The sequence below is a fragment of the Anas acuta genome, chromosome 4, assembly GCF_963932015.1.
Source record: "Anas acuta chromosome 4, bAnaAcu1.1, whole genome shotgun sequence".
Lineage (NCBI taxonomy): Eukaryota > Metazoa > Chordata > Aves > Anseriformes > Anatidae > Anas > Anas acuta.
Genome location: NC_088982.1, coordinates 38,405,337 through 38,428,423, shown reverse-complemented (window position 1 = coordinate 38,428,423; position 23,087 = coordinate 38,405,337). Strand labels below are relative to the sequence as shown.

General features: G+C 35.7%; 1 long non-coding RNA gene across 4 annotated transcripts in view; it reads left to right on the top strand.

Moving 5' to 3' along the window:
* Positions 1-23,087, top strand: part of LOC137855984 (uncharacterized) — a 63,025-nt gene that overhangs the window by 10,717 nt on the left and 29,221 nt on the right. For 3 of the 4 annotated variants that reach the window (XR_011096121.1, XR_011096120.1, XR_011096118.1), the window contains 2 exons: positions 1,099-1,185; positions 1,943-3,452. The exons of the other annotated variant lie outside the window; for it this stretch is intronic. This is a non-coding gene — a long non-coding RNA (uncharacterized lncRNA). Of the gene's footprint in view, positions 1-1,098; positions 1,186-1,942; positions 3,453-23,087 lie in introns of those variants that run through there. 4 annotated transcript variants of the gene reach the window in all.

Sequence of the window (23,087 nt, the reverse complement as noted above, 5' to 3'; positions counted from 1 at the left end):
CATACTGCTAATGTAGAAACAGAAAATACCTTCTCTGCACAAATGATTTAAGGATGTCATTCTCCTATTGCAAGTTCAGAAATGTTAACAATTGATAGCAATGTTAACATTCTTCTTTTAAGAAAGAATTAAATTATTAAATAATTATTAATAATAGTTTAATAAATTATTAAAGAATTTAAAAAATGTTAATTGAAATCTAATTGAAAAATTAGATTGTTGTTTGTTGTTTCTAAGAGGAAAAGTTTGCTGGGGCTTGGCATATGTTTCATCTCACAAATGTTTAGGGTAGGTGAAAATAGGAAAAAATAAAAATGCATCTCTTTGTGTTACTCATGCTGATAACTTAGGTCTGGAGACCTTGATGAGGTGTTTATGCTGTTAATGTCTATGCTTAAAATGCATCCTGTTTCTGAGATCTCAGAGTAAGAAAAAGGGACATAATTGGGATTGTCCTTGCTGCTGTAACTTTTTTTGATGGACCACAAACAAAAACACAAGGCCTCGTTGCGCTGTACATCTTCTGTATTATAGAAGGTAAAAATAAAATAATCCAGAGTATGTTGAATTTAGTATTCTGTTGGATGCAACTGCCCTTAAAAATTGTTTTTCACTCTAGGTTTGTGCCCATGTTGTGAGGAACTCAGTCTTTGTCCAAGATGGCTTAAGAATGTTCCCTTAAAAGAGCAATTAGATCAAAGTATTTGAAGGGACTCTGTGAAGTAAATTTTTTATTTTATTTTATTTTATTTTATTTTTAACCTAAGTCTGCATTACAAGGTGTGTCAAGTTCCAAAAGGTTGTTGTTTATTCACAGTGGAATAGATATCAATCATAATTCACCTGTGGGAGCTGAGCTGTAGCTGTGACATGGTATGGAAAGTGACTGTGGAGTGGGAAGGAGGAAGTCATGCAGTTCACATTCCAAAAAGGCTTGGAAATAATCTGTAATACACTTCATGTTTTCTCTGGGAAGTTACTTCATACTGTGTTTTGTTTATTTATTATGATGATTATTAATGTTTATACATATCATGGGTAAAGCAGAGATTGTTTTTTGAATACTCAGTAATAAAGTTGATTTTTCCCCTAAAACAGAATCAATCCAACATATAGAAGATCTTTTATTTCTGGCATGGCTGCTATCTTCAAATGCCATATATACGTATGACCTGGATAAAAATAGTAAGTGTATATATAGTTTTTATCATATAAGTCCTTTCAGCGTCTTCCAGAGATAAGAAACATTTGTCACATTTTGAAGAGGTTTTCATTGACAAAGGCTTCAATCATGCAGAAAGCTGTTTTCAGATTTCCATAAAACAAAGCAGACACCATTTACATGATAAATTGCTCCCAGACAAGAATCTTAGCTGACTACCCAAGTGCTTGATTCTGTTATCACTGATTTGTCCTTCAGTTTTCAGCAGAATGAAAATGAAGGACTTGCAACTAATTGTGCCAGGAAAACAGAGCTAATTTGCTCATACTGCCAAAAAAATAAATGGGTTGTAAGTCATTAGAGTTGAGCGTAAATCATATCCTATACAACAACAAAGAATTATTAATGGCTATACTGTCCTACAAAGAGCCTGAGGGTGATACTTTTGTAGTAAAATTACATCTTGAAAGGTCGAAGACTTTTTTTGTTACAGCATGAGGGCATGTGCTTCTACAGGTATCTGAAAATTATGTCTTCCAACAAAAGCTATGAATATATACTATTTTTAATCAGTAACAATCAAAAGGAGGAAATAAAGTCTAGTTATATAAATGTTTTGGAGGTCCTGTTTTTATGAAACTTTATGACGATGATATCAGGAACTAGATAATTTTAAAAACTTTAACCCATTAAAAGGCCAAGTATGAAACTAATTGATACTTTAACTAGTATAATGGTGAAATACTAATCTATTTTATGTACATTTTTATCTATTCCCAGCCAGACTGACAATTCAGAATATAACAGTTGTTGAGTAAGCAGGAAAAAATCTGACCTTCACTGAGAGCTCAATCATACGCTTCTTAGAGACACTCTTTTTTCTTCAAAACTGTTTTGGAATAAAATTAAAAGGATTGTGACAGTGACATAGACATTTCAAGCTATTTTGGTGCATTTAAATATTTTTCTCTGTAAGCAAGTATTATGCATAATGTTAGCTGTGCCTTGTTTTATGATTGTCTGCTCTTGTGTTTTACTCTCTCACCTTTTTATTGTTTCAAGAGTTTTAAAAATGTTTAGAATAACTCTGCCACTTCCTATATTCTTCATTATTATTTCTGCTTTTTTTCTCAATTTCTGTTGTTATAAGTGTGATTTTGTTTAAGAAAGAACATTAAGACTATAGATGGAGCAATACTATTAACTTGCATGTGATCAGTGTAACTTTTGTCTGTATAGTTTTGTATACGTAGACTTGTATTCTATTGCTAACCAGAAGACCCTGAAAGATGGTTGTTATGTTCTCATTTTAAAAATAATAATTAAAAAAATAAAGGTAAAAGATGAATAATATAGAACAAGGAAGGAGAACTAGAATAAAAATGAGAAGATGTAATTTCATTAGGTTCATAAGCAAAACCACTCAGTGGTTCCACATCATTTATTACTGTTCCAGTCTTTATTAATGTGCAGCCTAAATAATTGATTTTGACTGTTTTTTATTATTACTTTTTTATTTTTCCTTCCTGATTTTCTTATAACTTAAGGATCTCTGATTTCATTGTATAAACACTGATGGGCTGCATATGCAACTTAATGTGAAGTTATCAAGCTTTGGGGCTAGTATGCTAGCTTCAAGGCCAAATTTGAGTCCTTGCTCAGTCTTACTGAGTAACAGGTGAAAGGAAGGATAGCAAGTATAGTTGTTGGTAATAAAAACTGATATTCAAACCAAAGGGATTTCTGCTTTAAATTCAATTTCAATTAAAATCAATGTGGGATTAGAAGGAAAAATCTGTGTTAGAGAAAATGTACCTAACTTCCTGCTAGTGTTCTACCTTCTACATCATCTCACAGCCCATAAACAATGATATGGGAACTAGAGCTTGTACTGCACATACATTTTTAATTAATTTTGTGAGTAGTATTGCCTGAAATTGTTGTATTCAATATGTTAATTAGTTAGAATGCTGATAATCAAATTTGATCGTAAATTTCACCACAAATGATACCTAAACTACTTCAGATTAAGTATATTCATTATCTTTTTTATTGTATTTTTATACCTATTGCTCCTTATCTTAGCCAACCCTTCCCCAATACTTTCTGAAGCTATGTATTAAATTCTATTTCTTATGTGAAAAGATCAGCTTCTTTCAAAGAACTTTAAGATGGTTTAGAGCCCAAGAAAAATATTCATTAGGACAAGAATTGTCAGGTGGATTTTCTATGTTATAATGACTTCAAAACATATTTCAGTTAGTTATAAATGTGGATAATGTTTTTGAAACAGTCCGGTATCTACTGTGAAGTCCTTCAATGAATCTTCAGGACAAACTCTTAAAAATAAGCAGAGCTTTGTCTAACTAGGGAAATTGACTACAAAAGGGGATGAACAAGTTCATGTATTGCAAAGTCAGGTTTGTTTGTTTTTTCAGCAGTCACATGTCCACATACAGTTGATAAGATCATAAATTAATGTGTGAGGAAGGCTTATAGATGCCTGTTGAAAAATTGCACAGAGTATCAGGAAGATTTATAGTATAGTATTATAGTATTGATTCTCTTTCTAGATCTGGATAATATAGGATATAGGATTTCACCTAACCTTTGTTATAATATAGATAGTAATAGCATACTACATGTAGATAATGTATAGGCATAGGTGTGGTTGTGAAATTTGAAGTAAGACTCTTTTCTTCCATTCAGAATTAGGATTTATTCAGAAGCTGTAATTTAACGTAACATCAGGTCTCAAAATTCCCAGAATGCCCTTAAAAGTAATAGTAAATTACGGTTTATTTTACTTTCATAAAGATAATTCTGGAAACACAAAATCCATAAAATAAGAGTTCTTCCTTCTGGAAGCACCAGATATAGACTGCTAAACTTAAGTGTTTTGCAGGGTCCGAGTACAGCAGACAACTTACTTTTGCTCAGAAAGCAAGTTGTGGGGGAAAGCATGGTGGGAGAAAGAAATAAAAACAGGAGGAAGAATATGGGCAGTGGAATGAACACTTGATTAGACTTCTTCCACCAAACTCTGGGACAGGAATTTTTGAGCAGTGACACTACACAGCTGTAGAGGGAAACATGTGAGTTGCTAAAGGAGATAGTTTAGAAGGAGCAAGTCCTACTTGCCTCAGCCTGAACCTATAGTGAATATGAAATCAGAATGGTGAGATGAAAGAAAGAGGGAGGAGAGTATTCTGTAATGTTTAATAGATGCTCTAGATACACTGAATATCACAGCATCACTTTATTCATGGTAGCCCAGTTTAGTTCACTGGTGCTTTGCATAAGGAACTGTTTACCTCATAACAGTGCTGTCTAAACAGGTAATAAAAAAAATGTTTGTGTAGCATGTTTTAACGCTGCACAGAGAAGCAATAGATTGTTGTAGCATATGACTAGATGTATACACTTCTATATGTTGGTGTATTTCATATGTATGCAATAGTTTTACTGTGACAGATAAAAACAAAACCATAATGATGAGGACAAAATTGTATAAACAATTTTACACTTCCCATCTGAAAAAGTCTTTTCAAAAATAATCTAGAATTCCCTGTGTAAGTATACAGATAAGCTAGTTGTATCAGCTGCTTTTAGTCCATCTAGGTTGAGATGCAGTTATCAAACATCTTGATTTCCCATTTCTCCACTGAGCCTTCAGTTCGTGATTTTTCTCTGCCATCTGGCAGAGATAGACTTGAAAAAGAAGCTTAGATCAAAATTTCTCTGTATTTAAAAGAAGCAGTTAAAACCCCTATTTTCTGAATGATAGTTGGATTTTTTATTTTTTTTTTTTAAAGCATAGAATTTGATTTATGTTGCTCTCTAGAGCTGGAATTACAGGATATATTAACGTCTTGGTTTTGCTCTGTTGAATTCTGCTATTCTGAATAGCTGCACGTTTGCTCTCGGAAGCAATATCTATTACTTCCTTTTGTTTCCACTTGATTGTTGCTGTCCAAGACTGAGTTAACTTATTTTGGTGCCCATTGTCTTCTGAATTGCTTGAATCTGTTGGATGGCAGTTTCCAACCTGGAAGCATCTGGACAACCTTGTCCTGCCCAAAATATAAACAAGTTATAGGGTGGCATTGCAGCTCCCTTGGATAAGTATGACATAACCTTCAGAAAACCCATGTTGCTGCTGAACTATGGTTTTTGTTGTGTGAAAGAGAAGAAAGCATAAGTTTCCCCTTGAAATGAGTGAAGAGTTTGAACATCTGAATTAGGACCACTTGCAGGGACTAATTATTCTCACTTTGGCTATTTTTGACCTTTCTTAAACCGCATCTCATAAATGCAAAACTGCCTTATTCATTGGCTGAAACACTTTCTTCACTAAATCATGGGATCAATGTAGATGTGTTCCCAACTGTGTGATCAATGTTTTGGTGGGTTTTGTTTGTTTTTAGCAAAGGTGAGAACCCACTTTATTTTCTGTGTCTCTGTCTCCCTCTTATCTATATGATAGTTTCTTAGGAAAGGAAACTGCCTCACTGCGTGCTGGATAGGATTGTAATTTCTTTGACTGCTTGTTCAGCACCGGGAGATGCATGGAGGGGGTAACATCATCCCAGAATTTAGAATCATGTTTTTGTTTTGTTTTTGTCCTGTTCTTGGTGGAATTTAGAGGACTTAAAAATCTGTACTGATGTTCCCAAACCTGGCATAGTTTTGATTATCTTAATTTACTTAATGCCTGTTGGCTTTCTCTCTCTCTCACTCTCTCCTCAGCTCACTTTGTCGTTATATTCCAAATGCTTCTTTATTTGGGTTTTCTTCTATTTTCCTTGGGATATCCCTACTTGATGTTGTTCTCCAAGGTACAAATGTTCCTATTAGGTTATTAGTATTCATCAAACTTAATCTACATTAAAAAGCAAGAACAGGCAGTTTTTAATCCTTGTGATTTCTAGTTCTGCCACGTATCACAGATTGGGGCTGAAAATTTCTGGCATGTCTTTTGCTCTGTATAAGCTCTATTTGGGAAGGGAATAGTGATTCCTGGAACTGAAATCAAAAAGAATAATACGGTAAACTATATTTATAAAAAGAAGCCCTAGTATAGGTAAATAAATAAATAAATAATAAAAAAATGAAGAGAAAGCAGAAGGTTCTCTAAGGAAATAGAATTCTTAAATTGCATGGATTTGTCATTTGCCAGTAATCTAGGACGGTGATTTTCAGACTGTCCTCTGCAGAGCACTTCTATGTACTTGGAGGAGTTACTTTTGTCAAAATTGTGCAGCAATGATGAAAAATTGAAATACGAGGTCATTCCACTATCCTAGGAAATTTCACTTGGGTCTGGCTTCAAGGAGAATTGCCACCACTCCCTTATATTTCTTTGTCTTATGGGGTTCCTTTACAAGAAATGAAGTTAGTTTCTCTTTTTTTGATGTGCCTGTCTAAAGACAGCTGAGTTCAGTATGCTTTTGGCACTAAAATTGGAATGGAGAGACAGAAGAGAGTGAGCTAAATAGCAGAATCATCTCGAGTCATACAATTCAAAAATCTAAATAATGTCAACTTTAGCAGTCTGGTGAGAATACATATTAGTAAATGTAATAATCTGTAGTTTTAGTGGGGGACAAGGATCAGAATGAATATACAATTTTAAATTCACCTTTGCCTCACAACAACAAGAAAAATAGGATCAGCCCTCCTGTTAAAATTGTTGTTCTCCTTAATACTGTAGAAAGAATATTTTTCATGTAACTTCAGGATGTTGCTTTGCAAGATCTGCAACCAGGGCACGCATATAAATTACCCAATAGCTGCTGACAAATGGGAAGGAGTCAGGGGAATAGTCATAAAGAGATCTCCCTCTTGCTCTCCATAAAAATAAAATATCAACTGAAATGAATAGTAGTAGTTAAATAATATTACGATTTTACTACAGTGACGGTTCCTTTTCAAGTGAATTAAATCTGATAGTGAAGGTTTTTTTGGTTGTTTGGATTTTTTTATATATAAAAGAACAAATTATTTTATATATAAAAGAATTTTATATATGTGTTGCAGCCCTCTCCTAAATCTACAGAAGATACAGCAGTAATTTCAGTAATGAAAACAGTATTTGCTCTAACCAGTTTTCAAACTTTTCCTGCCACTGCATTCCAACAGCTTCTCATTAATGTTTTTCGAAACAAATGCTGCAGTCTTTAGTGAAGTAAAACCTTCACTTAAGTCAATGTAAGTTTTCTCTGTTTTGGAACATCAAAATCTTCCCTAAGTATTTCATTTATCATTGCCTTAGATTTAGACCAATGGAACTGCTGTGGGTAATGAAAACACAAAACACATAGCGAGTCTGTTAACTTATGTATGTGCTAACTTATGATTTTCAGCTATTGTCTGGAGGTGGTTTTCTTTGTTCGCTACCATTCTAACCAGCTACAGAGATGTCCTCTGAAATCTACATAAAAGCAAGGGTAAAAAGATTAAGAAATAATGAAAAGATGATTCCTACAATCTATTAAAGCTTTTTCTGCTGAGGAAAATGCATGCAATCAAAATTCCAGAAATTAAAAAAATGTTAAAATAACTGTTTTATGTAGCAGCGAAGGGAGGAAAATTAGAGATCACAGAGATTATGAAAAACGATGTCTATTAGTGTCATTTGTGGTTACAGCACTAAACAAACAGGTCTCTTTTACAGTAGAAGGACTGCTAGAACAGACTGTTAAATCTAATGTAATATTTCTCTTCATCTCCTCCTTCCTTGCACCCGGTTTCTCCACTGCAAATAATGAATGCAGCTGGTCACACTTCCAATCTTCCTTTCTTTCTTCTGCATAGGTGACAGTGGTAGCCCTCTGGGATTCTTTGAAATGGCTGGTGAGCAAGATATTTTCCTGTTTACAATGACTAGCAGTGCTTGCAAGCCTACAGAGAGCTTAATTAGTTTTTCTTTATCTCTACTTTGGTGTGTCTCAAAGTCTCTCAATGCTGAAATATACGCTCTCTCACACGCTCTAAGAAGAAGAGAGAAGTACATTGTGAATGAGCTCATTTTGAGCATCACCTTATGGTTTCAGTAGTTCTGTTGGCTCTGTGCTTGGAGCAGTGGGAAATATTTTGGCAGCTTGGTTGTGTGATTTTCTACTCACTCATCAGTTTGATCCAAATGGGTGAACAGCTGGGATCTCACCATCTTGGAGACAATTGCTTACTGGAGTTCATTTCTCTGGCAGACAACATGCTGTAATTTTATTGAATGGTGCTTTGCTATTTTCCTTTCTTTCCTTTTTGCCTAATGAAAAGAATATTGAAGTTCAACCAGAAAGTCTTTACTTCTAGTGTTTGTTTTTTTTTTTTTATTATTATTATTTTATTATTTTAGTGGTAAAAAGCTTACTATTGTATTTGCAAACTTTCAGGGAAGATCTGACAAATAAAATTCCTTGAGGACATGATTTAATGGGTTTTTCTCCTTTGAAAAATACCCAAACCATATTACTAAAGTTCTGTAATTATATGCAGCAGACCCACAAATAGTCCCATCATGAAGTTTTCTATTTTCCTTGATCCCCTCCAAAAGAAAAAAAGTTAAAGCATTCAAGTACAATACTTTTGAAATATTTAAATGACTTTAAGAGTTAGAAATACTTTAAGCGTGGATATTCCCTGCTAAAGAACATAGGAAGTAATATTGTATTATCAGTTGAAGGACATATGCCTCCCTGCCATGAAGTAGCTCCAAAATCATAGAACTGTCTAGGTTGGAAAAGACCTCCAAGATCACCTAGTCCAACCTCTGACCTAACACTAACCAGTACTCCACTAAACCATATCACTGAGCTCTACATCTAAACATCTTTTAAAGACCTCCACGGATGGTGACTCCACCACTATCCTGGGCAGCCCATTCCAATGCCTAACAACCCCTCCGGTAAAGAAGTTCTTCCTAACGTCCAACCTAAGCCTCCTGTGGCTCAACTTTAGCCTGTTCCCCCTCACCCTGTCACCAGGCAGGTGGGAGAACAGACCAATCCCCACCTTGCTACAGCCTCCTTTAAGGTACCTATAGAGAGCAATAAGGTCACCCCCGTGCCTCCTTTTCTCCAGGCTGAACAATCCCAGCTCCCTCAGCCGCTCCTCATAAGGCTTGTTCTCCAGACCCCTCACCAGCTTCATCGCCCTTCTCTGGACTCTCTTGAGCACCTCCGTGTCTTTCTTGTAGCAAGGGGCCCAAAACTGAACACAGTAATCAAGGTGCGGCCTCACCAGAGCCAAGTACAGGGGGACAATCACTTCCCTAGACCTGCTGGCCACACTGCTGCTTATACAAGGCAGGATGCTGTTGGCCTTCTTGGCCACCTGAGCACACTGCTGGCTCATATTCAGCTGACTATCCACCAATACTCCCAGGTCCTTCTCTGCCTGGCAGCTCTCCAACCACTCATCTCCCAGCCTGTAGCTCTGCTTGGGGTTATTGCACCCCAGGTGCAGGACCCAGCTCTTGGCCTTTTTGAACTTCATACAATTGATGTCAGCCCATTGGTCCAGATCCTCCTGCAGAGCCTTCCTACCCTCAAAGCAGATCGACACACACACCTAACTTGGTGTCATCTGCAAACTTACTGAGGGGGCACTTGATCCCTTCATCCTTAAAGGATCCAACAAAGGATAAAGACATTAAAGAGGACTGGCCCCAGTACTGAGCCCTGGGGAACGCCACCAGTGACCAGCCTCCAGCTGGATTTGACTCTATTCACCACAACTCTTTGGGCCCGGATATCCAACAAAGCATACACCAGTTTCTTGAGGAGAATGTTGTGGGTAACGGTGTCAAAAGCGTTACTGAAGTCAAGGTAGACCACATCCACAGCCTTTCCCTCATCCAGCCAGAGTGCCAGTTTGTCATAGAAGGAGATCAGGTTCATCAAGCAGGACCTGCCTTTCATAAACCCATGCTGACTGGGTCTGATCGCCTGGTTGCCCTGTAAGTGCTGAGTGATGACACTCAATATAATCTGCTCCATGAGCTTCCCTGCCACTGAGGTCAAACTAACAGGCCTATAGTTACCCGGGTCTGCCCTCTGGCCCTTCTTGTAGATGGGCGTCATGTTTGCCAGTTGCCAGTCAACTGGGACCTCCCAGAATTTTAAATGCAATTTCAAATCTCTCTTTTTTTTTTTTTTTTTAATTTACATTTGATTTCAATCATGTAATGATTTTTCTTGATTTTAAAATAAATTCCCATAGTATCTCTGTGTTAACATGTTTCTCCTCCAGAAAGGAACACTGAATATATTAAAACTGTTAATAGTACTTATCAGATAAAGGGGTGCAGTTCAATTTTCTTGGTTCTTCACAGAGGACTTAACTTCTGTTTCTTATTTTTAGTAGTGAAGAAGACTTAAAAACAGGTGAACTGAATTATCTATGTTCACATAGTTAGAAAATAGAGCTATTTTACTTTTAAAAGTAATATGGACGTTAATTTTCTGGGTGACTTATGGTTATTTAGTCACATGATCTGATTCTGTTAGCATAACACATCGTGACCTCTTTGTAAATTCATCTTCAGACGAAAAGGAGCTGTTTGTCTACATCTGTTGATAAATTAGAACAAGAAACAAAATGACTCCTCTGTATGATTTGTTTTGCTTGTTTTAAGACCTTAACCTTAAAATACTGTTGTAATTATTTACCTCTTTGAACAGTATAAGTACATTTAGTATATCCTGAAAAGGAAACAACCGTAAATAAAATCTGTTGCATTCCCCTGGGTAAAGGAAGAAAAGAACGTCAAGATAGCCTACTGGCTTGTGGGCTTGCAATGAGCAGAGAACTTAGAAAGTTGTTAAGGACCTTCCTCCTAATTTTCATTTTTGTTCTCTGACATTACAGTGGACCTGAAATCATTCCATCTGAATGAGGTGATGGTGCCTTGGGATTGAAAGGGAAGCAAAGTGTCAAGTGTGATACAGGTTGGACAAAAACTAGTGAGATTCTAACTTGAGCTAATAGGGAGAGGAAATATGCACAGTAAAATGATGTCCCTGGGAAAATAATATAATTGGAGATAAAGGAACATTTCACAAGACGCTGCTGAGATAGATAGGATGTAAGCACAGTGATGGCTTTGTGTTGCTAATTTTTATTTTCCAAGCTTTGTCTCTGACTTAAACTTGGTGCTTCTGTAAGAAAAACATATGCATTTGTAGTTATATAATATGTATGTATAGTGAAAAGTCTCCTCCTCTCTCCTGTATTCGGAGTAGGGGCTAAAATTTGTTTCCTCAGTTTTAGGAGGAGTCACAGTATACTTGAATCTAGTTCTTCCTTTCTGCAGGAAAAAAAAAAAAAAAGGCAAAGAGGTTGTGTATGTATTTTCAGTCCAACTAGAAATAACATTTTCAATTAATAACTTTCTCTTCACAGCCTGCTCTCTGTTAGTCCAATCTGGAGAATAATTCTCTTAATCTTAGCTTTCCAAGAGAAGCAAACAATAAATCTCTACAGTGCTGCTTGGTGCAAGTACTTTTTCCCAGACAGGAAATAGAGAGTTTTTATTTCCAGGTGCTTTTCTGTCCCTGTCACTCTCACTCTTAATCATTCTTCTCTTTTCCTACACTAGCATGCAATATCTCTACTTAATATACAGTTAACTTCTGAGAGGTATAAAAAGACTTTTTAAAAGAAGTCTTCAATACGGTCAATAAATTGTTTAATTTATGTTGTTCCAAAAATTACTGTGGTCCATAAAATACCTAGTGAAAGTACTGAAGCCTTTATTTGTAAAAGTGTCTCCCATGTCTAAATATATCAGTCGGTATTTTGTTTTTGTTTTAAGTTTAGGCTTTAGGCAGCAATCCCCTTCAGACCTGTCCTTGTTGGTAGAAGTCACACCTTTTTGTCAGTAGAATGGCTCACATGAACTTGCAAATTTTTCCAAAAGTAAATTAGAAAAAAATCTCATGAACTGGTTTGTGACAACCTTATTTTTATGTTTGTGTGTGTGTGTGTATATATATATATATATATATATATATATCAGACTGAAAGTCCGAAATGCACTTTAAATATATTTTTTATGAAATTGGCATTTAATTTGAGAAACCATATGGAGAGCGGTGCTTATCTGATGAATATCTAGTTTCAGCAAGTGGATATGACAATATTTTAGTCAAATTTTAAAATGACAATATTAGACGTAGTTCAGAGAATTCTTAACCATTATCCTTAAAATAAGTAAATAAATAAATAAATTCTTTGAGCCTCAAAGAAACACATTCAACTTGTTGCATCTGTTGGAAGTGATGGGAAATGTGCTGTAGATGTTCCACCTAGTAGCCAAGACATTGAAAAACTGTGTTTGGACGCACAGAATGTCTACCTTTGTGGTAACAAATATTTTACGTAATTTGTCTATTGTAATGTCAAGTCAGCTTGCTGCAAAACAGTTTGATATCATTTGCCTCAAACTGTAGGGGAGTAATTCCATGAAAACAATTTTCAGTGTATCAGCAGGCTGCATACGTGGCCATTTTCAGTAATACAGATGACAAATGGTGGCAACTGATCTCCACATGACTATCAACTGTTCACAAAGTTCTGTATAATTTTGTTCAACACTGTGCTTGCTATGAAAATGCCACTTCATGATTCACAGAATCAGAGCAGATTTGATTAATTATTTGAAGCTGGTTTTTTTGTTTGTTTTTTGTTTTTTTTTTTCCCTGTCCAGAGGATAGCATTTCCAAAACCAAATTACATGTTAGGCTAATGTTTCTCCCAAGTTATGTATGCACAGTTTTCAATGGAGTCTTTTATTAAAAATTGTTTTTCTGCATCTTCATATGAGTGACAGTGAAGATGTGGTTGTTATTATTGAGGTAGAGAATTTGGATGTATCCATTAAAATAGTGTCATTATGTTTTCTAAATACAGTATTTCCAATAACTTTCTATTGTCTGAGTGGCTCTGATATAGCCCTTACTATTTCTAGCTGCTTTTCAGCTTGTTGTTTCATTGTTTAATTCTGTTTAATTAAATCAGCTTAATTTAATCCCATAGTATCCCCTCTCACTCCCTTTGCATCTCCCTCATTCAGTGCTTTTACCAGCATCTGTAACAGTTTTAGTAAGCTTAATTTAGATAGAACAGAAAAACTTGGATGGTTCAATCCCATTAATTAGTACTGTCTGCCATTGTTTTTAATCTATTGGCTATTTTTTTTAAACTTCTCAGTGCTCATATATTGTGGATGATTTCTCAGAGGTCCAGGATTTTGCCTTTGTTTTGATACAACTTCCGTGACATACTGATTTCTAAGCCTTATGGTACAGAACTGTAGCAATACTGGACTAGAAAGCTCATGCTGGTTCCAGTTTCCTTAAAAACATTGAATATATCCTGACCCACAAGGATCATTGACTCCAACTCCCTGCTCTGCAAAGGAGCACCCAAACATTAGACCGTACGTCTGAGAGCATTGTCCAAACACTTCTTGGACTCTGACATGCTAAGTGCCGTTACCACTTCCCTAGGGAGACTGTTCCATTGCCCAACAACCTGTTGCAGCTCCATGCCATTCTCTTGGGTCACATCACTGTTCACGAGGCTCAGGGCCTCCACTCCCCTTTCTGAGGAACCTGTAGGCTGCCAATGAGGTCTCCCCTCAGTATATTCTTCTCTAGGATGAACAATGCAGGTGACTTCCACTGCTCCTCATATGTCTTGCCCTCTAGACTCTTCATTTGTATACTTAAGTAGTTCTCTCTAACTCAATTACTAGTTTGAAGCGTCAAATGACCTTACTGTAATTGTCCATACAGTTTTATAAAGTAAAAGTATTGGGCTTCTCTCTATGCTGAAAGCATGTTAGAGCCTACTAAACCTTTGAAGGGAATATATATATTAATCTTTTTATAGAAAAATGAATGTGAAGAACCAGTAGTTTCTACAAATACATGTGTGTGTGTATATGCATGAATATACAGATTACATTTGTGCTTGGAAAATTTTCCTTAGAATTTAGAAAAAAACTATTTTAGTTTTTTTGTTTGTTTACTTTTTTAGTAAAGAAATGTGAGAGTTAGTGTAATTGTATAGAAAACTATTGGCAGTTCTGATAACAGATCATAAGCACCACTGACTCTGAAACTTGAAAGATGGATTAAATTGGAACATAGATTAAATGGCTGACTGCAATTTTATTTCAACTGCTTTTAAACCCTACACTGGCCAAATAGGTCAAATAGAAGCCTAAACAAGCGTTTGCTGCGATCTAAAGAGTTGGGTGTCACATAACATATGCCTTGGAGCTTGGCAATTGTCTTAGTTCATCTAGTCCAGGTAAACATTTGGCATTCTGCTTCAGTTTCCTGTCTAGAGAGCATGTTTGCTGTTTTCTAGTTATATTTTTTGTTCTTGAAAAATATTTTATCCTATCTCAGACGACTAAAGGCTTTACAATAGTATAGGCAAATTGAATTTTTGCCACTCAAAGAACATAGGGCCAAAACTTGTCTTTCCTGCCCATAAAGGAAGCAGAGGGAGATCTGAATGTTTAAACATGCTACTCTTGATACTGTCTTCCACTTCGTGTCAGTCCATCAGCAGCAGCTGTTTCTAGAAGGAGTTGCCTCTACAATAATTATGGAATATGAAAACAGTATACAATATACAAAGAAATGTGTATATTCAGTACTCTCTGCATAAAAGGAAAGACATACAGTTCCATTTTAAAGTATTATTCATTCTAATTAACCAAAGCATTCAACACCTACTGTGTCAGAATAAAGATGGCAATGTATCATGAAGATGGCTTTGCTAATTCTGGTTGAAATATGCTACAGTAACTGGAAGAAAGAGGTAAGTGCTTAATCAGATAATCGGAATATGAAAGAAAGCAAACAAACAAACAAAAAAGTATGCTGATCCTCCTCAGACTACGACATCTGAAAATATACAGATGTGTAGTCAGGCTTGAAACTCTATTGCAATGGTAGCTATCATAGTTCCACTCAGATGAAACCTGTACAGGTCAATTCATTTAATGCTTTTTTTTTTTTTTCCTCCCCTAGTGTATGAGAAAAACAGCACATCAATGCTTTCTAAAAATTGAGAATTTAATGTCTAGTGTTTGCATGAGTGATCAAGTATTTCTAGCTATGACATGTAAGGAAGTCTAAACAAAAGAAAAATTGCAAGATCTCTGAGGTTTCATACTGCTGACAATTGTATGCATTCTGCACATATTAGAGACTATTTTTAATAGGATTTAGTCTGATAAATTTACTATCTTCCTTATCCAATATATCATGCCATTTTGACAGATTAATTTGAAATCATATCTTGCTGTAATTTAGAAGGTAGAAGCTATCCTAAAAATTATATTCAAGAGGAATGGCAGGGAACAGGTCTGGGAATGGTCTCCAGGAATCATACAGACCATCTGCCTTGGAACAGAATCTAACAACTAACACCTTCTTGATATCATTAAGTTGTTCATAGCACCTGCCAGCAATGGACACTTCAAACACTTTCTAGACAGCTTTTTCACATCTCATGTTCTTTTCTCCATTCTTACTCCTGTTTTCTATCCTGCTATTAAAACACATACTTACTTCACCTTTGGTCAGTGAACGTGGAGATCTACCTTACCTTCTTCCTATTCATTTTGGAAAAAGAGAGGAAGGAGGTTAGGAGAATTGGAAATAATGCTTTATTAAATACACAACCAGGAGCATTTAATAGATGCGTAAAATGAATGTGTATATATATATATATATATATATATATACACACACATACTCCTGGCTGTATGAAAGAGCAGCAAGCTTAAATACTTAGGTTTTATATTCTTATTCAGAAAAAATGCACAGATCTATGTCTATGCCATTCTACCACATTTTCTGTTATTTCTAGTCTATTATAATGCAGAAATTGTATGTTACTATTGCAGTTGTGTGCCTAATTTTTTATAGTTGAGATTTAAACAAAAATATGTATAAAATAACTATATGTGTGGTTTTGTTTTGGATGATTTGATTTGGTTAGTTCCAGTCACTTGTAATAGGACTGGTGTTTTGAAGGAAATAAAAAAAACAAACAAACAAAAACACTAGTGTGTATACATATTTTAGGAAGCATAAAAAATTGGTCATAGATTTTTAGCATGTGATTAGTAAGTATCAAGAAATGTTTAAGTGTTTATCCATAGTTCTGTCACAGTGAAAGCCAGTCTAGTAACTTCTATTTTAGGATATGGACAGTAGATTAAATAGATATTTTATCTGTATGCAAATTTCATTTGACTTTATGAATATAGTTTCTGTTGTAGCATATTATTAGCTGAAATGTGCTATTAACTATGCAGCATTTTTCAACATCAATTTAAATAGAACTAAATGTGTTCTCTTGAACATAGTAATTGCATCCTCACTTTTTTTTATTTAAAATAATTCATTTTACAGACAATAATATGGTTTACCTTCTAATATAAATTCCTTGGGGCAAAGATAATGTTTTATTCTCTGTTCGGGAGACAGGCACATCATGGGAACTACTAGAAATGAAGGATAGTAATTACATTTCTTAAGGGGAGAGGGAAAAGCTTAGTTTAAACTTCAGGAGACATATAAATGAGTACTCTGCACAGAATGAATTTCAACACGAATGAGCAAAACCTTTGTCTATATTTTAAAAAAGGGGGAGGGGGGATATTGCAAATGAAAGTTCTAGAGTGTTTTATGTAAACAGCTTGAAAAGATGGTGAATGTTGGTTTTGAGTGTGTTTATTATCAGAAAAATGAAGTGGTGACAATATTACGGAATTGAGGGTAACTGATACTTTTTTAAAAGAAAAATGCAGTAGTTAAATAAAAGTTTAGTTTATTGATGGGGAGCAGAAAATCAAACTTTGCAAGGGAATTTCTGTAACCTTTTAGGAATGCTTTCTTATGAAAAAAACTAACCAACAGGTCTGTCTGTCCACCAAAGCTGTCTGTAAGCTATACTGAAAGTTGATTGTCCTATGCCACTGATGTCCGTATGTATGGACATCTCTCTGAAATTTGAAATATGCAACAGTTCAACGAGGAATCAAAAAAAAAAAAAAAAGGCATTAATGCCTGTCTTGTTCCTAATGTTATAAGTGAAGTCTCCACTCAATCTGAATTTAGTAATATTTACAAAAGAAATATTTATAAAAGGTATAAAAGGCAAGTAAACAGCCCTGGATGTGCGTGGAGTCTACAATCCACCAACACGCACACATGAACATCAAACATTCTAAATATATAGAACGTTGCTTTCACATACTAAACGCGAGTATACCTATACAATCAGAAAAGGGAACAAACAATCCTTTAAGTTCCATGACTTACTAAACTCGAGTACACCTATACATATGTACTATCAAAAAAGATAACAAACAATCCCTTAAGTTCCATGACTTAACAGTCTGCATTTTCCATTCCTTTTCTTTATTACAAACAAGTCTCCAGTTTACATTCCTTTTGAACAATATGTCTTGCTTTAAGTTGTCAAGCAACTCGGTCTTCAGGACTTACGTATCCCGTTCTTCCCGCATCGAAAAAAAGCATGTCCCTCTCCTTTTCAAGGCCAATAGGGCCTGGGCCAAAAGGCACGTCCAGCTCAGCAGGGGGCGCAACAGCAAAAGCCTTGGATGGCTGTAGCAGCAGATGGGCCCATGGCGTAGCAGAAGGATCAGTAAAGGAGCCCGCAGCTCCCTCACTGTCTGGCAAACCACACGTTTCTGACTCTGGGCCCACATGGCTCTTTAAGGCCTCAGAGGTTGCTCGCCAGGTGCTGAGCAATCCCGCCGCTACCTTGTCGTTTTTGGTAGCAGAGTCCCACACCTTGCCCTCAATTTGGTCACATATTTCAGGATCATAAACTAACTGATTGTTAATATGGAGAATAAACTGTAAGGTTACCAGGACAGTCTTTGTTTCTAGAGCCCTATGATTCCCCATAACGTGCAACTGCTTACCAGCGAGGGGCAGTTGTGTGCGTGGGTCCGCTTCTCTCAGCTTGAGCTTTTTTCCAGTGACTTTCTGTACGAGCTTCTGTGAGCGGTTTGCTGAGTTTGGCCGAACCTGTCTTGATGAGGCGATCAGTGTGCCTGTTCCCGTCCTGGTCTCCATTCTGCTACCCTGTTTCTTTTCATTCCTTCGTTCTACTTCTTTATCGATGACATAACTTCATCGTGTTGTCTTTTTTCTTTATCTTTGGGGCAGGCTCCCCTCTTATACCCTTCATCCCCACAGCAGTTCTTTTCAAAACAACCTTTCATTGGTCAAACAACTTTGCGTATAACATCAACGGCACACACCCAGAAGCTTCCATGCCTTGACGGCTGGAGCACAAGCAACCTGAGACTGCATGGAGTCTCCTGAATCACCCTTCTTTGTTTCCTCTAAACTCTTTTACATTCCTGATGGCCTCATCGTTAAGCGTCTAATCTTATCATCAACCACGGGACTTTCCGACCCCCATGGCCACGCTCCCAAATCTCCCACTTCTTTATTAATATCGACCACTTTCTCGACACGAATTACCACTCCGTATTTAACGCTAATCTCTTCATGTTATAATGACGCCATTTTGAATGAATCGGACATACTGGTCAAACTTCTCATGCTACTTTACTAATTTGCTAGTATAAAACCACAGAACGAAGGATGAGCTCTTACTTTTGTTGTCATTATTCTGGTGTCATAGAAACTGTTTTCCCTACATCATTTTTACAGGAGTAGTCATATATTTTGTAAGAATTCATTTATATTTTACCTCTTCACCTAAAATTAATTGAGTTACATTGATGGTGGTGATGACATATTAATTTTGGTACAGAACTTTTATCAAGAGTATTTTAGGAGCAGTTCTACTGTATGATATAAATAAATACAGAGAAAAGGTTGTTACTTGCATAGTCCTAAAACTGCTTCATTCTTAAATGACTTTTATGCATTTTAAGATTCTTTATAGAAGAACCACATAGTCCGTTAAAAAGAACCATAAAAGAAAGCATGCCACCCTCAGCCACTATCAAGAACAATAGCTGTGCCTTCCATGGCCTTTCATTGCCTGAGGCCATGAAGTGCTTTTTAGATGATGTGTTACTGACTGTTCTAGGCATATGTAAAAGTCTAGTTTGAAATAAACTCACCTTGTTGATGAAGAAAAATGAGATCATCATTATCTAAAGCATGCAATTTTTCTTTGGTGGAAAAACAAACAGGCGTGCAGAATTGTATATCAAGCAGCATAAGTCATGACAGCAAAGAAAAAACATCGGATTCTTTCAGCTTTACTATTTTTTGCAGTAATAGACAAAAGCAGTCACTTAAGGTTGGAATAAACTAAAGCTAGGGTCTGTTTTCATAAACTACATTGAATATGGGAAGAGTATCACCTGGAGACTATAGTGAGGTGGGGATTTGTTTCTTCTCCTAAGCACAGGAGACAAGATAAGATAATAAACTTGATAAGACAAGATAATAAACTTGATAAGACAAGAGGAAATGGCCTTAAGTTATGCCAAGGAAGGTTTAAGTTGGATATTAGGAAAAAATTCTTCATTGGAAGGGTTTTGGACTATTGGAACAGGCTGACCAGGGAAGTAGTTGAGTCACCATCCCTGGAGGTCTTCAAGAAATACATAGATGCTTAGTGGCATGGCTTGCTGGACTTGGCAGTGCTAGCTTAAACATTGGCCTAGATGGTTTTAGAAGTCTTTTCCAACCTACATGGTTCTATGAATGATTCTTCACACTCATATGGAATTAATTACAGGAATCACGCCATTTTTAAGTGCAGACATTTACAAGACCAGATCTACTTTTTTTTTTTTTTAATCCCAGTATTATTATTATTTTTTTTTTTAACAAAAATAGCTTTTTATAGCTGCATGAGATATTTATTTTATTTCATTTTGCTATTTATTTGGCTAGAACAAATGCTATTTAATGACTACAACAAGGGCAGAAGATTCTTCAGCTGGTTTAATGCTGGAAATAAATAAGTCTACATTGATAATATCAAACAGTCCTAATGTAAATGTTGGTTATTACTCTTGAAAGGAAAGAGTTAAGATGAAAGATAGATGCTTACTTGCAATATGAGTTCTTTAGAGACCTTTTTGAATTTTAATGGAAGATCTGTTTTAATTTTATTTAAATGTAATCACTTTTCTTAGGGTTGTATTTTCTGACAAGTTTGACAGTCATTGTAGAGAAAGATTTTTCAAACCTTAAGTCCTTGAATACATTAAAAAAAAAAAAAAAAGTAGTTTTGTTATTACAGGGAAAAAAAAAGTCCTTTCAAAACTTCAACCTTTAGAGATCAGTTAATCTGAAAGTGTTCTGCCCCGGTTATGTTTTAAAGCATACACATACAGAGATACATACACTCGCACAAATTCAGTGGTGCCCTCGGGGTGCCTCTGTTTGTATTACAGGGCTTTTCACTCACAGTTCACCCAGGGTAGAACTGCTCAGCTTCCCTTTGTGCTCTCGAAGCCACCTATAATAATACAAATAGAAGTACCCTCAGGGCACAGCATACACTACATCAAGAAAAGCCAGAGATCCTCTGGGGTATGAAGTATATAAGACATAGGAAAGAGTCTGTTTTCCTCCGTGGTAAATAAGTTTGTTGTTGTTGTTTGTGGTGTTTGTTTTTTTTAAGAGTATTTGGCAAATTTATGTGAGCTTGCAATTTTCTAAAAAAGGTGAGGCTTTGTAGCATCTTTAATTTCAACAGCCAAATGATTGGTCACAGCCTAAGAGATGTAGGTTGTTTCCCGGGAGGTTTGCCTGTTACTGTACACAGAGAATATTTTGAGGGCAATTTACATTTTCTTTAATGAGAAAACAGAAGCTTCAAAATAAAAGGCAGAACTGTATCAAGATTCATAGCTTAAATGCTGCACCACAGATTTACTTTACAAAATGAGACTGAATCACTGATGCACCTTTGTGTCTTTTTTTTTTTTTTTTTTTTTTTTTTCTGAGCCACTCCTTATCTACTACATTGAAAAAAAAAAGCTTCATTTCTAGCAACATTAGCTCCTTTTAACTTAGGGCCAATTAACCTTGATATCTATGATAAGTTTTATTATGATAATGAAACAGTTCTATTGCCAATAGTTTCAGCCTTTTACTTTTTAGAAAATGTGTAAAAGATGTTTTTCTACAATAGTGAATATTTTCTTATGATCTCTTCTAAAATGCAAGGGGTACATGAAAAAAATAAAATGTATGAAAAAATGCATGAAAAAAATAAAATGCATAAAGTGCATGAACTTAAGTTCATGCTTGTTAATGCTACGAGAGAGTATTTGACAATTTGAGTAAGTGTCTTTTTGTGGACACTTCTCTTGTGTTTTTGACTTTTACTGTTATTTTTAAAGGCTGATTGAGATCAAGGTGCTTAATGAACTTGATTGCTACTTCCAGTGGTCTTAATTTACGTAAAATATCCTGCAGATGTTAGTAACCAGTCTCCAGCTGCAATAAAGTGTTTCATTTCCATTGAAATCAAGGGTTCTCTCAGGATTTCTTGATAATATGGTACTAGTTTCACCCTTTCATTACTGAATATTTGATACTGCTGCTTCTTTCATGCTCTATTTTTTTTTGTGTTTTCACGCTGCCACTTTACCACTACTACATCATCTATTTGATTTTGCGGTTTCCTTTATGCACAGTGACTATTGCTCTAAAAATAACCATTTTAATAAATGTATCCACTATATTGGATCTTTTATTTTAACTCAAAGACATATTGTCCTGATTTTTATTTCATTTTTAATAAGGGTCTTATTTATATGTAACTCACAATTCTGAAAATATTTTTTTTTTCTATGTTTGCCTAACAGGTTGGCCACTTCTGTCCCTGAATTCTGACCTTTTTTTATACTACTGTTCTGGCAGAGTCAAATATCTTCCTTGTTTTCTCAGGTCACTGAAGCCTAAATTGAGGAGGGGAATAAAGACTAACCTGGAGACCCTCTCATTTAAAGGTTTTATTTGGTTAGTGCATTGTAATATGAAGCTTTGAAGGACAATGCCCAGTCACACAATATACAATAAAAAAATGAAAGGCCTGATGAGTTTGAGTGGTAGTGTCCCCAGAAAGTTACCCCAAAGTCCTGTGGCCGTGTAATAATGCCCCCAGCCCTTTACCTCCACGGAGTGCTGTATGGTAGGGGCAGGTTGTTTAATTGCTGTATACTGCTAGACTCTGAGATCTTATATTGAGCTGTAGTGCCAGCATTTTTTGTGGTTGTCATTAATGCAGTTTACCATACACAATGCTATCTTTCAGCTAACCACAAGCCTGAAGAAAACTGGAACTGTAAGGAGAGAAAACCAATTCAAGCTAATTCTAGAGGAAATTGGAAAGCTGTCAGCAAGAGGAAAACAATTTGAAGACAGACAAGTATTTGCTGTCAAGAGTTGTTATCCTTTAAGAAGGCTACTCTCAGATTCTTGCAGTTTCTTGACAACTAAATAAAATCAGAAAGCCAAAATACATATTTGGAACTCAGGGATTTTTCTGTTCTTTTTTTTTTTTTTTTTTTTTTTTTTTTTTTTTTTTGATATCACCTCTAGACTCAAGCAACAGCATGATGTATGTTTTCTGACTGCCAACTTTTCACATACCTGAGATTGGTTACAAAAGCCCAACGAAACTTTTCCTCTAACTTAAACATGCTTTCCAAAGTATAAAATTGTAAGCTATTGGTTTCTCCCTACTTCCACTTTTGTTTCAGGCTGAGGAAAAAACGGGGAAAAATGCTGCTTAAAAATTTGAAGTCCATATGCAGTAGAGTTCAAACATTACACATCAAATGTCTACCTGTGAGCACAGAATGCAACAAAGTTTTAAAATGTTTGGGTGCTTCTTCTTTGGGTGCTTTTTC